Below are 17,006 nucleotides of genomic sequence, written 5' to 3'. Positions count from 1 at the left end.
TTTATCCTAATGCATTCTGAATGGAGAGCAATCCGTTCAGGATGCATCAGGATGTCTTCAGTTCAGTCTTTTTGACTGATCAGGCTTTTCAGAAAACCGTAGCATGTTGTATTTTTACCTCCAGCCAAAAATCCTGAACACTTTGACTGAACGCCGTTCATTGACTTGCATTAACGCCGGATCCGGCGCTTTGTGTTCAGTCAAACCGGATCCGGCTTTTGCATGTTAAACCCGAAAAATGTGAAAAAAAGTTAGTCCATAAATGGCGGATCCGTTTTTTCCAATGCATTTTTTCATTGTGATCAAAATCCTGATCAGGTTTCAAATGTAATCCGTTTTCAGACGTTTTTCCGGATCTGGCGGGCAGTTCCGGTGTCGGAATTGAACGCTGGATTTAAACAACGCTAGTGTGAAAGTAGCCTAACTGCATGTAATTAAAAATTTTGCATAGCCACTAAGTTATTCAATAAAATGTATCTGTATAGCGCCACCTGCTGTTTGTTTGTTGTTTTTCCGCAAGGCCGCACATGCTCAGTTTCATCTTTCAACTGCCTCCTGAGCTGTGATAGGCAGAGCATGGACACGCCCCCTGAGCTTTCAGCTTGATATAAATCTAGTAGAGCAATGAATGGGGAGATCTCTGGATCCATGTGAGGTACAGGGCTGGGTCTAGCACTGTTACAAAGAAGTTGTCATCTACTAATGTCTGATTTTCATTTTTTACATTAGTCATTGGATAAACACTTTAATTGTGGATTTTGATGTGAATTTGTCCCAGATTTGCATTGCAGTGTGAAGATCCACACAAATAATTGATATGCTGTGGATTTCAAGATCTGCATCCAAAGGTCAATTACCACGTGGACAGTTGGTTCTGTATTACGCTGCGGATGTAATATAGAATTGCAATGTACTATGTGCACTGAGACATTGTGACTTCACAGTTTTACAAAGCATATATTTCCAGTAATCATGGTTAATAAGAGATATATACATGGATTGTAGCACAGATATGTAATACAGAAACTTAACTACAAAGTTTCTATTCAAGCTACTGTCTGGGCTGAATTAGGCTACTTTCACATTAATGTTTTCAATTCCGCTATTGAGATCCATCATAGGATTATGTCTTGTATAGCCATGACGAATCCATCATGAACACCATTGAAAGTCAATGGGGGACGGATCCGTTTTTTATTGTGTCAGAGAAAACGGATCCGTCCCTATTGACTTACATTGTGTGTCAGGATGGATCCGTTTTCTCTGACACAATAGAAAACGGATCCGTCCCCCATTGACTTTCAATGGTGTTCATGATGGATTCGTCATGGCTATACAAGACATAATACAACCGTATCCGTTCATGACAGATGCATGCAGTTGTATTATGTTAACGGCAGCTTTTTTGCAGATCCGTCTTGTGAAAGTAGCCCTAGACAGACAAGATTGCAGAATATGGCTCTTTAACCAGCAATGACAATGCCCATGCAGATTCCTTAATTTTCTGCAAAGGATTCCCTACTGTGTGCAACCATTGCTCACATGACAAATTGTTAATTCGTTCTCTTGGCTTCCTCTGACATTTACTTGACATTTTTTTCCATCAAACCGCTAATCAAAATGTAAAAGGAGGAGTCGAAATCCAGACTCTCCTGTGCTTGGCTTTGTTTTGTCTGCATTTTGTGTCTGCATTGTTTTACTGGGTTGGTTTTCATGTTTTTAGCCATTGCTCAGGTAATAGGCAGCACGTTGAGCTTTACTGTGTGTATGATGCTACATTAACTAGGAATGTACAAAAGTAGGATTATTAATTTACAGTACATTTCGTGCCCATACTAAGGTGACTAAGGGGTACTTACCACTGGTGGGATTGTATATGTTGAGACGTTGTGATTTTCAAGGTGAATAATAAAAATAAAAAAATGGAATAGATTAAAAATAATTAATACTCACCTGTCCTTGTTCCAGTGTTGCTCACCACTCAGCCACTGTCATATTTTCACTCAAAATTCAATTTTCATATATGTTGTTGCTGCTGTGGGGATAATCCATAATCACTAATTATTGGGTTCACATACCACTTGTTTAATAAGATTCTGTCTATAGCAACCACTCCTCACAAGACTTCTTTCTGACTATCTTCTCAAGATGGCCGCCGATGACCTTACCCTGAGGCTAAGACCTTCCTTCCGAACTAAACGCTATCTACCTTTAAGTAAACCTCCCTCCCTAACTACCCAGAATTCATTCGGCTCATCTCGAGAACGCGCAGCCTCACCCCAAACAATCGGCTTTCTCCAGACTTAAACACGCCCTCTTCCTCCTGAGTAATCTCAAATTTTTATTGCGAATATTGTAATCGTGAATTTTTATAGCGAATATCAGCACTATCCCGGTCTGACGCGAGAGCACATGCAGCATTCGGGACAGCCCACTACTACGTCCCCCGTCTTCTGTATATAGAAGATAGGAGACGGAGGATACCTAGCAACACTGTTTTAGCCGCACCACTGAAATGCCTGGGGGAGGAAAGAACATGGTGCAATTACTAGGTAATTTAATACCTACAGTATACAAATTTATTAACTAGGGAACTAAGGTAAACTTAGTCAGACCAATCCAATTACATAAAAAAATATATATATATGACCGTTACCCTTTAATAGGAAAATAGACTTCAGAACTATTGACTGCAACAATATCCCCGCCCCTGAAAATGCCTGAACTACCAAAATATAAAAGTAATTGTCCCGCACAGTGAACCTAACTCAAAAAAAAATCTGAATACCCAAATTGCTGGTTTTTGGTTGCTTTGCAATTGAATAAAAAAGTGATCAAAAAGCCATACATAGTTACATACGGTAAAATTACAGTAAAAACTACAGTGTGCCTGCAAAAAATAGAGACCTTATACAACTCTGTAGATGAAAAGATAAAAAAGTTCTGGGTGTCAGAATATGGCATTGCAAACAAAACGTTTTTTATTAAAGATTTAAAACATAAGAAAAACGATATAAGTTTAGTATAACTGTAATTAAAGGGGTTGTCCCACAAAAATATTCCACAGTTTCCAAGCCAGTACCTGGATCTCAATCCTTTTATAATTGCATGTAATTAAAGATTTAGCATAGCCACTAAGTTATTCAATAAAATGTATCTGTATAGCGCCACCTGCTGTTTGTTTTTTTCTTATTTCTCTGTCCTGCTCACTGAGATGGCCGCACATGCTCAGTTTCATCCTTCAACTGCCTCCTGAGCTGTGATAGGGAGAGCTGAGACATGCCCCCTTAGCTGTAGCAGAAAAAACACTCCCCTTGAGCTTTCAGCTTGATATAAATCTATCAGAGCAATGAATGGGAAGATCCCTGGATCCATGTGAGGTACAGGGCTGTTTCTAGCTTTGTTAGAAAGAGATTATCATGTACTGCTTTTTATTCTTTAGGCCTCATGCACACGACAGTGTTTTTTCACTGTCAGGGATTTGGCTTCAGTGGTCCGTGTCCGATTTTGCTTCAGTTGTGTTTCCTTGTGTCTTCCTTTTTTTTTTCTCTGACGGGGGGAAAAAAACGAAGGTTAATGAAAAGTGTAATTTTATTGCACCAAGGTCTTGTAGAAAAAAACAGACGCGGACACGGATGACATACCAATTGTGCATCTTTTTTTTTTGACGGACCCATTGACTTGAATGGGTCCGTCCTCCGTTTTCCACAGACAAGAATAGGACAGGTTATATTTTTTTGACGGACTGGAATCACGGATCACGGACGCAGAGAAAAAACAGAGGACTGTTTTTTTTCACAGCTCCATAGAAATGAATGGGACCTCCGCTAAACTGTGAAAAATGACGGAACGGATGCGGATGCACACAACGGTCGTGTGCATGAGGTCTTACACTAGACATTTAGCCCGTTACAATAATGGGCGCTAGAACAGTAGTGGATAAACATTAGTAGGAACAGTCTATATTAAATGGCAAGGGAACTTGACCACACTGACTGGTGACTGTGGCTGGTGGCCGAGACTGGTGGCTGTGGCTGAGACTGCTGGCACTGACTGGTGGATATGGCTAGTGGCTGTGGCTGAGATTGCTGGTTGTGGTTTGTGGCTGAGACTGCTGGCACTAACTGGTGGCTGCGGCTGAGACTGCTGGCACTGACTGGTGGCTGGGGCTGACACTGCTGGCACTGACTGGTGGCTGGGGCTGACACTGCTGGCACTGTGACTGGTGGCTGTGGCTGTACGACTGGCACTGGGACTGCTGGTAGCGACTGGTAGGTCAGACTGCTGATAGGGACTCCTCTCTATATGACTGATAGTGCTGGGATTGACGAACAGAAATGGTGGCACTCCGACCTGCTTGCTGGCGCGCAGGTGGAGCGCCATGTCCTGATTGGTCGGCGCGCTGGTGTGAGCAGTGCAGAGGGCGTGTTATTATTAGGGTTATTCCTGCAGTATAGAAATCTTTTGCTAGAGGTAGTTGTGCATTGTGTGTGTGTATATATACAGTCAGGTCCATAAATTTTGGAACATCGATACAATTCTAGCATTTTTGATTCTATACACCACCACAATGGATTTGCATATGTGCCTCCAACTTGTTACGGGACCAAAAGTAATGGGACAATTGGCTTCTCAGCTGTTCCATGGCCAGGTGTGTGTTATTCCCTCATTATTCCAATTACAATGAGCAGATAAAAGGTCCAGAGTTAATTTCAAGTGTGTTATTTGCATTTGGAATCTGTTGCTGTCAAATCTCAAGATGAGATCCAAAGAGCTGTCACTATCAGTGAAGCAAGCCATCATTAGGCTAAAAAAACACAACAAACCCATCAGAGAGATAGCAAGAACATTAGGCGTGGCCAAAACAACTGTTTGGAACATTCTTAAAAAGAAGAAACGCATCGGTGAGCTCAGCAACACCAAAAGACCCGGAAGACCACAGAAAACAACTGTGGTGGATGACCGAAGAATTCTTTCCCTGGTGAAGAAAACACCCTTCACAACAGTTGGCCAGATCAAAAACACTCACCAGTAGGTAGGTATATGTGTGTCAAAGTCAACAATCAAGAGAAGACCACCAGAGTGAATACACAGGGTTCACCACAAGATGTAAACCGTTGGTGAGCCTCAAAAACAGGAAGGCCAGATTAGAGTTTGCCAAACGACATCTAAAAAAGGCTTCACAGTTCTGGAACAACATTCTATGGACAGATGAGACCAAGATCAACTTGTACCAGAGTGATGGGAGGAGAAGAGTATGGAGAAGGAAAGGAACTGCTCATGATCCTAAGCATACCACCTCATCAGTGAAACATGGTGGTGGTAGTGTCATGGCGTGGGCATGTATAGCTGCCAATGGAACGGGTTCTCTTGTATTTATTGATGATGTGATTGCTGACAAGCAGCAGGATGAATTCTGAAGTGTTTCGGGCAATATTATCTGCTCATATTCAGCCAAATGCTTCAGAATTCATTGGACGGCGCTTCACAGTGCAGATGGACAATGACCCAAAGCATACTGCAAAAGCAACCAAAGAGTTTTTTAAGGGAAAGAAGTGGAATGTTCTGCAATGGCCAAGTCAATCACCTGACCTGAATCTGATTGAGCATGCATTTGACTTGCTGAAGACAAAACTGAAGGGAAAATGCCCCAAGAACAAGCAGGAACTGAAGACAGTTGCAGTAGAGGCCTGGCAGAGCATCACCAGGGATGAAACCCAGCGTCTGGTGATGTCCATGCGTTCCAGACTTCAGGCCATAATTGACTGCAAAGGATTTGCAACCAAGTATTAAAAAGTGAAAGTTTGATTTATGATTATTATTCAGTCCCGTTACTTTTGGTCCCTTAACAAGTGGGAGGCACATATTCAAACTGTTGTAATTCCTACACAGTTCACCTGATTTGGATGTAAATACCCTCAAATTATAGCTGACAGTCTGCAGTTAAAGCACATCTTGTTTGTTTCATTTCAAATCCATTGTGGTGGTGTATAGAGCCAAAAATGTTAGAATTGTGTCGATGTCCTAATATTTATGCACCTGACTGTGTGTGTGTGTGTGTGTATATATATATATATATATATATATATTAGGCCTGCACGATATATCGGCAAAGCAATCGTATCGCGATAATCGACAATTGCGATTTGGCCGACCCAAAAATGCTTTGATTACCTACAATAATACACGGCCACCGCACAGCGCGGTCGGCGGGTGTATCAGAGGGAGGAGGGGCGGGGGGCCAGCATCTGGATTAGGAATGACAGTGGGGACCAGTGCAGTCCTTGTATTCTATTGCATCGGCCCGCTCACTGTTGTATAATCTTATCTAACCTGTAGACCTCACATTTAATCTATTGAGGCGCTGGCGCAGACTATCAGTGGTGCAGCCGGTGTAGTTACCACATACATCAGCAATACTATGTGATCACCCTGACTATTCATTCCCGGGCACGCAAGTACCATTGATATATCAAACTTGGTGCAGTATTTTCATTGCACCATATCTTACCTAATTGTATGGGAATCACTTCCACTAAGAATTGCTGTGGAGGGGTTGGTTCTGGTCCACAGGTCGGACTAGACACAATGATCTATTATAAGAATTATCTGTTGTGAATGACGAATTCACTAGTGTCATTAATGATAGTCTGCTGCGAATGACAACTCTATGAGTGTCAATGAGAAAATTGTTTGTTATCTTTATTTATGTTCGATGCCTACTAGGACACTGCATTGGGTGTCCCCTGATGAGCCTAGGTTATTGGTGTGGGCGAAATGCGTTGGAATCTAGGTGCCTAAAAGCGTTTTGTTGCCAATTGCAACAAGCTTAGGCACCTATATTATTGCATCTAAAAAAACAGTGAACAGTGTATCTGGCATCTAGATAGAGAGTTGTATTTTCTATCGTACTAATGAATGTACTCAGCAGTTATTTTGATATCTTTAAAGATAACCATATATACTGAGCATCATTACTTTCGTAAAAAACGTAAAGCGTGCAGCGGCTCACCCCCGTTACGTATGGATAGGTGCTCACCCTCTGGTCCTACCCTCAGGACCCAAGAGGAAAAATGGAATAATAGAGAAATGAGGGGGCACTCACAAACGGGATCACTAGATGAATATAGTACAGATATTTATTAATAGTTTAAGAACATACCCCTAAAAATCGTTAAAACATACATAAAATAAATCTGAGAACAGTCACTGATAGTATTCCTAACACCAAACTCTAGAAATAGATTAGGGATTGCCAACAGTGTGATATAATAGCAAGGTGATTGTCCCAGTAAGAGTTCTGGTCCGCCCAGGTGTAGGAGTGACAAGTCAATAGTGATACAATTAGTACCGGCCTGTTGGAGCGGTGATAGTACTAATGTCCCTTTGTCCGATTTGGACACACAGAGGCAGGTGGCAAGTTTGGAGACTGAACTCCAATACTTACAGTCTCTTGCCGCTTGCAATATTCCGGTCTTACCCTTCCTGGCTGGCTCTCTGCAGCGCTGATTTTCCAGGCGGCCGTACACTCACCGCGTCCCGCGTAGTGTACTCGGCCAAGACGTGGCGTCCCACGTGACCTGGTTGTCTAGGGTGCCGGCTGGACGCTACGCTGACGTCACTGGTGTGCGACTTGACCTCCGATACTGTGCCAGAGAAGAATCTCATGTGTCAATATCTTTAAAGTGAAGAGCTTGCTTGTTCTTTTCCGGAATCCACACTCACTCTGTCTTTGCCAGACGCGTTTCAGGGTCATACACCCCTTCCTCAGTGGCCAACTGAGTGAGTGGATTCTCACTCCTTATATATGGGTTTTTGCCTTTCCCACAATCCCACTTTTCTGGGCTTCACCTAATAGGTGGAATGGATTACATTGTTGCTTGCTTGTATCACTATTCGCAGCACACTACAGCTTATTCTAAAACATATTTAAATGAAGGTTATAACCATAAATAACATCCCATATATTTATTAACAATAAAAACAGGTTCATGGAGAAGACTACACGGTCAAAATGACATTGTAGAGAAAACCGCATCAAAAACGCATCTAAACCGCAATCAATGTGAACTGCGTTTTATGTGCGGTTTCGCTGTTTTGATGCTTTGCAGGGTATTAAGATGGAGCTTATCCATGTATGTTATTTTGGCATACATCAATTGGTAGTTTTCTTGCCAAATTTATTGATTGTATTTCAGAGGAGCCTTCCAGTGAGGGAGGGGAGATCACAGCGCCGATAGTCGGCAAACTGCGATTTCCCATCCCCACCGGACGACCCCCCAATGTTCACAGAAACCCAAACACCTCCATCTCGGCATTGAGACCTCTGGGAACAATGGTGTCAAATTCAAAGATTCTGCGTGATTCTTGTCTAGACATGTGGGCAATGTGGTTACCCCCTCTCCACAATTTCTTGACCCTTTCTATAGCTGTAAATCTGAGACTAGTTGGGTCGCAATTATGTTGAACTTTGAAATGTTTTGATAGGGAGTGTGTCTCTAAACCTTTTTTGATGTTTGCCACATGTTCCGCTACCCTCTTTTTGAGTGTTCTTTTTGTCCTACCTATGTACTGTTTCCTACATCCACATTCCAATAGGTAAATAACGTCAGTTGAATCACAGGTTAAGCATTCTTGTATTTCTAGACTAAAGGAGTTTACTGTGGATACTACTGTAGTGTTTTTTTGGGGGAAACTTGTTATTTTGCAATTCGCACACCTGCCACACTTAAAAAACCCATTTATTGTCAGCCAATTATTTTGTTTCTGGTTATCCTTATTAACTTTAACCATTGGGGCTACTTTCCCTGCTAGGTTGTTGGCCCTTGTGTATGTTATTTTTGGTGTATCACTCAAAAGGGGCCCAACTATCTTATCATTCAGCAGATGTCCCCAATGTTTTCGGATACTCCTTTCCACCACTCTATATTGGGAACTAAATGGGAGAATGATCCTTATTGTTTCATCCTGTAATTGTGGCTCACTTGTCATAAAGAATTGTTCTCTTTCCATCTTCTTTACTTTTTCCAATGATTTATTAACAACTTGGACCGGATAATCTCTATCCAACAGTTGCTGTTTCAAGACAGTCGCCTCTTCATCAAATTTGCTATCAATCGTACAGTTCCGCTTGAGCCTGCGGAACTGACTAGTTGGTATGTTGATTAGCCACCGTGGAAGGTGGTAACTGGCAAACCTGATGAAGCTATTTTTGGCCACTGGCTTGAAAAACGTATTACATTGCAGCTGATCTTCCTTAATCCATATTTCCAAGTCAAGGAATTCTACCTTTTCTTTACTAGTGGTAGGGCTAAATATTAAATTCCTATCGTTGTTATTGATATTACTTAGAAACAAATCAAGGGATTCGGCTGTATCCTGCCAAATAAATAAAATATCATCAATGTATCGTCGCCACAGCACCAGATCCGTTCCCAGCCTGGGAAGAATGACCTCCCTCTCCCATTGCGCCAAAAATAAATTGGCGTAGCTGGGGGCGAATCTGGTGCCCATGGCGGTCCCGGTACACTGCAGATAAAATTCACTTTCGAAAGCAAAATAATTGTGAGTTAGGATGTATCTCACACCATCTAATAGGAATGCTAGCTGTTCACTGGGGAGCTCAGCATCACCCGATAGTTGTTCATGTAGTGCCTGAATCCCCCCAGTATGCTCTATCACCGTGTAGAGAGATCCAACGTCCAGTGTCCCCAAGATCCATCCGTCCACCCATTTGACATTCTCCAATGTTTTAATAATATCGGTGGTGTCTCGAATATATATGATGGCACCCGTTTGACATAGGGCTGGAGCCATTGATCAATGTATCTAGATGTATCTAGATAGATTACACGATATAGACTGAATACCCGACACTATTGGACGGCCTGGGGGTGCTTCCAGGCTCTTATGGATCTTGGGGACAGATTCGCCCCCAGCTACGCCAATTTATTTTTGGCGCAATGGGAGAGGGAGGTCATTCTTCCAAGGCTGGGGACGGATCTGGTGCTGTGGCGACGATACATTGATGATATTTTATTTATTTGGCAGGATACAGCCGAATCCCTTGATTTGTTTCTAAGTAATATCAATAACAACGATAGGAATTTAATATTTAGCCCTACCACTAGTAAAGAAAAGGTAGAATTCCTTGACTTGGAAATATGGATTAAGGAAGATCAGCTGCAATGTAATACGTTTTTCAAGCCAGTGGCCAAAAATAGCTTCATCAGGTTTGCCAGTTGCCACCTTCCACGGTGGCTAATCAACATACCATCTAGTCAGTTCCGCAGGCTCAAGCGGAACTGTACGATTGATAGCAAATTTGATGAAGAGGCGACTGTCTTTAAACAGCAACTGTTGGATAGAGATTATCCGGTCCAAGTTGTTAATAAATCATTGGAAAAAGTAAAGAAGATGGAAAGAGAACAATTCTTTATGACAAGTGAGCCACAATTACAGGATGAAACAATAAGGATCATTCTCCCATTTAGTTCCCAATATAGAGTGGTGGAAAGGAGTATCCGAAAACATTGGGGACATCTGCTGAATGATAAGATAGTTGGGCCCCTTTTGAGTGATACACCAAAAATAACATACACAAGGGCCAACAACCTAGCAGGGAAAGTAGCCCCAACTGTTAAAGTTAATAAGGATAACCAGAAACAAAATAATTGGCTGACAATAAATGGGTTTTTTAAGTGTGACAGGTGTGCGAATTGCAAAATAACAAGTTTCCCCAAAAAAACCACTACAGTAGTATGCACAGTAAACTCATTTAGTCTAGAAATGCAAGAATGCTTAACCTGTGATTCAACTGACGTTATTTACCTATTGGAATGTGGATGTAGGAAACAGTACATAGGTAGGACAAAAAGAACACTCAAAAAGAGGGTAGCGGAACATGTGGCAAACATCAAAAAAGGTTTAGAGACACACTCCCTATCAAAACATTTCAAAGTTCAACATAATTGCGACCCAACTAGTCTCAGATTTACAGCTATAGAAAGGGTCAAGAAATTGTGGAGAGGGGGTAACCACATTGCCCACATGTCTAGACAAGAATCACGCAGAATCTTTGAATTTGACACCATTGTTCCCAGAGGTCTCAATGCCGAGATGGAGGTGTTTGGGTTTCTGTGAACATTGGGGGGTCGTCCGGTGGGGATGGGAAATCGCAGTTTGCCGACTATCGGCGCTGTGATCTCCCCTCCCTCACTGGAAGGCTCCTCTGAAATACAATCAATAAATTTGGCAAGAAAACTACCAATTGATGTATGCCAAAATAACATACATGGATAAGCTCCATCTTAATACCCTGCAAAGCATCAAAACAGCGAAACCGCACATAAAACGCAGTTCACATTGATTGCGGTTTAGATGCGTTTTTGATGCGGTTTTCTCTACAATGTCATTTTGACCGTGTAGTCTTCTCCATGAACCTGTTTTTATTGTTAATAAATATATATGGGATGTTATTTATGGTTATAACCTTCATTTAAATATGTTTTAGAATAAGCTGTAGTGTGCTGCGAATAGTGATACAAGCAAGCAACAATGTAATCCATTCCACCTATTAGGTGAAGCCCAGAAAAGTGGGATTGTGGGAAAGGCAAAAACCCATATATAAGGAGTGAGAATCCACTCACTCAGTTGGCCACTGAGGAAGGGGTGTATGACCCTGAAACGCGTCTGGCAAAGACAGAGTGAGTGTGGATTCCGGAAAAGAACAAGCAAGCTCTTCACTTTAAAGATATTGACACATGAGATTCTTCTCTGGCACAGTATCGGAGGTCAAGTCGCACACCAGTGACGTCAGCGTAGCGTCCAGCCGGCACCCTAGACAACCAGGTCACGTGGGACGCCACGTCTTGGCCGAGTACACTACGCGGGACGCGGTGAGTGTACGGCCGCCTGGAAAATCAGCGCTGCAGAGAGCCAGCCAGGAAGGGTAAGACCGGAATATTGCAAGCGGCAAGAGACTGTAAGTATTGGAGTTCAGTCTCCAAACTTGCCACCTGCCTCTGTGTGTCCAAATCGGACAAAGGGACATTAGTACTATCACCGCTCCAACAGGCCGGTACTAATTGTATCACTATTGACTTGTCACTCCTACACCTGGGCGGACCAGAACTCTTACTGGGACAATCACCTTGCTATTATATCACACTGTTGGCAATCCCTAATCTATTTCTAGAGTTTGGTGTTAGGAATACTATCAGTGACGGTTCTCAGATTTATTTTATGTATGTTTTAACGATTTTTAGGGGTATGTTCTTAAACTATTAATAAATATCTGTACTATATTCATCTAGTGATCATTACTTTCGTGTATCTAGAAAAACGACATTGTGTATTAAGCATTCATCTATAATCTATACTGTATACTCAGCATTTATTTTACCATAACTGTGTACCGAGCATTTATTATTTTTGGTGTACCTAGATTAGGCCATAATAAATCTATACTGGGCACCCCATATGGCTCTGCCTATGTCATCTATCCACAGGGTCAATCTAGGGCATTTAGGAGGTTCCTGAACACGGGATCGCCCCTATCGGGGCGGCTTTTTAGTTTTTTAGGCAGGGACCACTAAGAAAAGGGACAGGTCCAAATCAAATGGGACCACCCTGCCCCGAAAACGGTCTCCTCCAGCCACTTGGAGAGAACCAGGAACATCCTCTCTGCAGTATATCCAATGCTTATCCACTTATGCTTTGTAATTTTTCTTTTTGTTTTTTTTGTGGGATTTTGTTATTTTATATGCATATCATTAAAGGCTACGTTTTATAACAGGGGGTACTCTGTGACCAAATTGTTAAAATATAATAATCATGTGTAATCCATCTGTATTACTTACAACAAGTTCCGTAGCAGAGAGGAGGGAGGAGGCAGGCCAGGAGGGCGGAGCGTCACTCACTACGCCATGCACCTGCACCGCCCACTTTATTAATGGAGCAGGCAGCGCGGGTGCGTGACTTAGTGAGTGACGCGCCGGCTTGCCTCCTCCCTCCTCTCTACTACGGAATTTAGTTGTAAGTCATACAGCTGGATTACACATGATTATTATATTTTAACAATGCCTACAGGTTAGGTAAGATTATACAACACTGAGTGGGGCCGGTGCATTAGAATACAGGGACTGCACCGGCCCCGCTGTCATTCCTAATACAGATTCTGGCCCCCAGCCCCTGTATTGGGGGTCATTCACACTGCAGGGGCACTGTTATGGGGGGATCTGTGGATAGCACATAGCATAAGATTCTATATATGTGTCATCCACATATCCCCCCGATAGCAATGTCATCCACAGATGCCCCCATCACAGTGCCATTCAGAGATCCACCATAACAGTGCAATCCACAGATCCCCCATAACAGTGCCATCCTCAGATCCCCATAACAGTGTCATCCACAGTGCCCCTCCATAACAGTGTCATCCACAGATCCCCCATAACAGTGCCATCCACAGATTCCCCTTAACAGTGTGTTATCCACAGATCCCCCATAATAGTGTCATCCACAGATTCCCCATAACAGTGCCATCCACAGATCCCCATAACAGTGCCATCCACAGCTCCCCCCATAACAGTGCCATCCACAGATCCCCCCCATAACAGTGCCATCCACAGATCCCCCCCATAACAGTGCCATCCATAGATCCCCCCCCATAACAGTGCCATCCACAGATCCCCCCATAACAGTGCCATCCACAGATCTCTCATAACAGTGCCATCCACAGATCCCCCCATAACACTGCCATCCACAGATCCCCTCCATAACTGTCATCCTCAGATCCCCCATAACAGTGTCATCCACAGATCCCCCATAACAGTGTCATCCACAGATCCTCCCCATAACAGTGTCATCCACAGATCCCCCCCATAACCGTGTCATCCACAGATCCCCTCCATAACAGTGCCATCCACACCAAATAGACCTCTAGCACAATTCCCTTAAAATATCACATCGCATATCATTATCGCACTTTTTAGAGCCCTAATCACAATCGCACAAAATTCCCATATCGTGCAGCCAGTGGTGTAGGGATCGCCATAGCAACCATAGCAGTGGCTATGGGGCCCTACGCCACTGGGGGCCCGTCCGGGCCGCCTTCTGTTTATTTTTTAATTACATACACACTACACACAGGCAGCCAGGCCTGAGTCCGCGGCTCGGGCCTGGCTGGGGAGGAGTCAGGACTGGAGCAGGGCGCACGCAGGGCCGGGCCGACACAGTGGCTGTGGAGGCTCCAGCCAGGCCACTGAGTAACTCAGAAGATCCGATGGTATATTCTAACCCCCAGGTGTTCCCATGGTGACGGGGACGCTTGCCTGGGGGTTAGAATATACCATCGGATCTGAGTTTTCACAAGCTCAGTGAGATCGTAAAAACTCAAATCCGATGGTATATTCTAACCCCCAGGCGTTCCCATGGTGACAGGGACGCTTGCCTGGGGGTTAGAATATACAGGGCCACGCCGCTCACAGCAGTATATTTATAAACTAATCAGTAACTACTTTAACTTTAATCATTGCTCATTGCTGATCTCTTTACTTGGATTATTTGGATATCTTACTCTGTCTTAGCTCCGGTAACAGCAGGCAGTGCGGGCGGGCGGCGCTCACTCACTGACGTCACGCGCCTGCTTCTCCCACTAGGCGGCGCAGGTGCGTGACGTCAGTGAGTGAGCGACGCCCGCACTGCCTGCTGTTACCGGAGCTAAGACAGAGTAAGATATCCAAATAATCCAAGTAAAGAGATCAGCAATGAGCAATGATTAAAGTTAAAGTAGTTACTGATTAGTTTATAAATATACTCCTGTGAGCGTCGGGGAGGGGGATCTGTGGATGGCACTGTTTAGGGGGGATCTGTGGGTGGCACTGTTTAGGGGGGAGATCTGTGGATGGCACTGTTTAGGGGGGAGATCTGTGGATGGCACTGTTATGAGGGGGGGGGATCTGTGGATTGCACTGTTTAGGGGAGGGGGGATCTGTGGATGGCACTGTTTAGGGGAGGGGGGATCTGTGGATGGCACTGTTTAGGGAAGGGGGGATCTGTGGATGGCACGGGGGGGGCCATAAATTTTTTTGCTATGGGGCCCATGCATTTCTAGCTACGCCCCTGCGTGCAGCCCTAATATATATATTCTTTTTATGAAGCAAGGTAACCAAAAAATGACAACCAGACGGGTTGGATCACATACTATTTTTAGAGAGCAGGTTGTTACAGACACAGCGATACCTAATATGTAGTGATGTCGCGAACATAAAATTTTCAGTTCGCGAACAGCGAACGAGAACTTCCGCAAATGTTCGCGAACTGGCGAACCGGGCGAACCGCCATAGACTTCAATAGACAGGCGAATTTTAAAACCCACAGGGACTCTTTCTGGCCACAATAGTGATGAGAAAGTTGTTTCAAGGGGTCTAACACCTGGACTGTGGCATGCCGGAGGGGGATCTATGGCAAAACTCCCATGGAAAATTACGTAGTGGACGCAGAGTCGGGTTTTAATCCATAAAGGGCATAAATCAACTAACATTCCTAAATTGTTTGGAATAACGTGCTTTAAAACATCCAGTGTGTGTATACGATCAGGTATGATGTTGTATCGATCAGGTAGTGTAAGGGTTACGCCCGCATCACAGACATTGACAGACCAAACTCCCCTTTTAATGCACCGCAAACAGTTCATTTGCACAACCGCAAACTCCCCATTTGCACAAGGTTGGATACCAAGCTAGCCACGTCCCGGTGATGTCATTGAAGGTTTCTTCCTCCACCCAGCCACGTACAACACCAAGGGTCCCCGAAAGGTCAATTGAATTGATTTTTCGAACGGGGAGATGGTTAAAAAAACGCTGGCTCCCTCCCCTTTGTTTTTATCCACGGTGACTGCGTCTGCGCCGTGCAATTTACTGTCACACCCGATATGAGTGGTATTTTCTGTAGTACTATTCTCATCAGTTTAATCCCTCTAACGTCCCCAATCTGGGTGCCATTTATTGAATAGATTTTTCGAACGGGGAGATGGTATCAGTGGTTGGCACTGGCAGTGGGCACACTACAGTCAGTAGAAGCGGGCCTGACACACACTGGCAGCAGGCAAGCAACTGAAATTACACTAAAGTGTAAAAATTAAATGCCTTATTTATCGGCAAGCTACTGTGCCACCCGGTATGAGTGGTTGGCACTGGCAGTGGGCACACTACAGTCAGTGGAAGAGGGCCTGACACACACTGGCAGCAGGCAAGCAACTGAATTTAGACTACTGTCTAAAAATTAAATGCCTTATTTATCGGCAAGCTACTGTGCCACCCGGTATCAGTGGTTGGCACTGGCAGTGGGCACACTACAGTCAGTGGAAGCGGGCCTGACACACACTGGCAGCAGGCAAGCAACTGAATTTAGACTACTGTCTAAAAATTAAATGCCTTATTTATCGGCAAGCTACTGTGCCACCCGGTATCAGTGGTTGGCACTGGCAGTGGGCACACTACAGTCAGTTGAAGTCGGCCTGACACACACTGGCAGGCAACTAACCTTAGATTAAAGTGTAAAAATTAAGTGCCTATTTTTTAAGCAAAGTCCTGTGCCACTCGGTATGACAGGGGTGGGCACTGGCAGTGGGCACACTACAGTCAGTTGAAGTCGGCCTGACACACACTAGCAGCAGGCAAGCAGCTGAAATTACATTAAAGTGTAAAAATTAAATGCCTTTTTTAAGCAAAGTCCTGTGCCAGCCGGTATGAGTGGTGGGCACTGGCAGTGGGCACACTACAGTCAGTGGAAGTCAGCCTGACACACACTGGCAGGCAACTAACCTTAGATTAAAGTGTAAAAATTAAGTGCCTATTTTTTAAGCAAAGTCCTGTGCCACTCGGTATGACAGGGGTGGGCACTGGCAGTGGGCACACTACAGTCAGTGGAAGTCAGCCTGACACACACTGGCAGGCAACTAACCTTAGATTAAAGTGTAAAAATTAAGTGCCTATTTTTTAAGC

The 17,006-nt window shown here is 43.9% G+C and overlaps 1 protein-coding gene and 1 long non-coding RNA gene across 2 annotated transcripts in view; one reads left to right on the top strand and one right to left on the bottom strand.

Annotated features, from left to right (window-relative positions):
• The window catches only part of SMS (spermine synthase), a 216,777-nt gene that overhangs the window by 140,893 nt on the left and 58,878 nt on the right, over nucleotides 1-17,006 (top strand). The gene's annotated exons all lie outside the window — the stretch shown is intronic.
• Nucleotides 3,354-14,036, bottom strand: LOC120994833. Its single transcript, XR_005777479.1, has 3 exons — nucleotides 13,931-14,036; nucleotides 6,826-6,828; nucleotides 3,354-3,365 (listed from the first exon to the last, which is right to left on the bottom strand). It is a non-coding gene; the product is annotated as an uncharacterized LOC120994833 (long non-coding RNA).

The sequence above is a fragment of the Bufo bufo genome, chromosome 3, assembly GCF_905171765.1.
Source record: "Bufo bufo chromosome 3, aBufBuf1.1, whole genome shotgun sequence".
In the NCBI taxonomy this organism is placed as follows: Eukaryota; Metazoa; Chordata; class Amphibia; order Anura; family Bufonidae; genus Bufo; species Bufo bufo.
The sequence above is the reverse complement of the archived record's forward strand: the minus strand, read 5'-3'. Positions and strand labels throughout refer to the sequence as shown.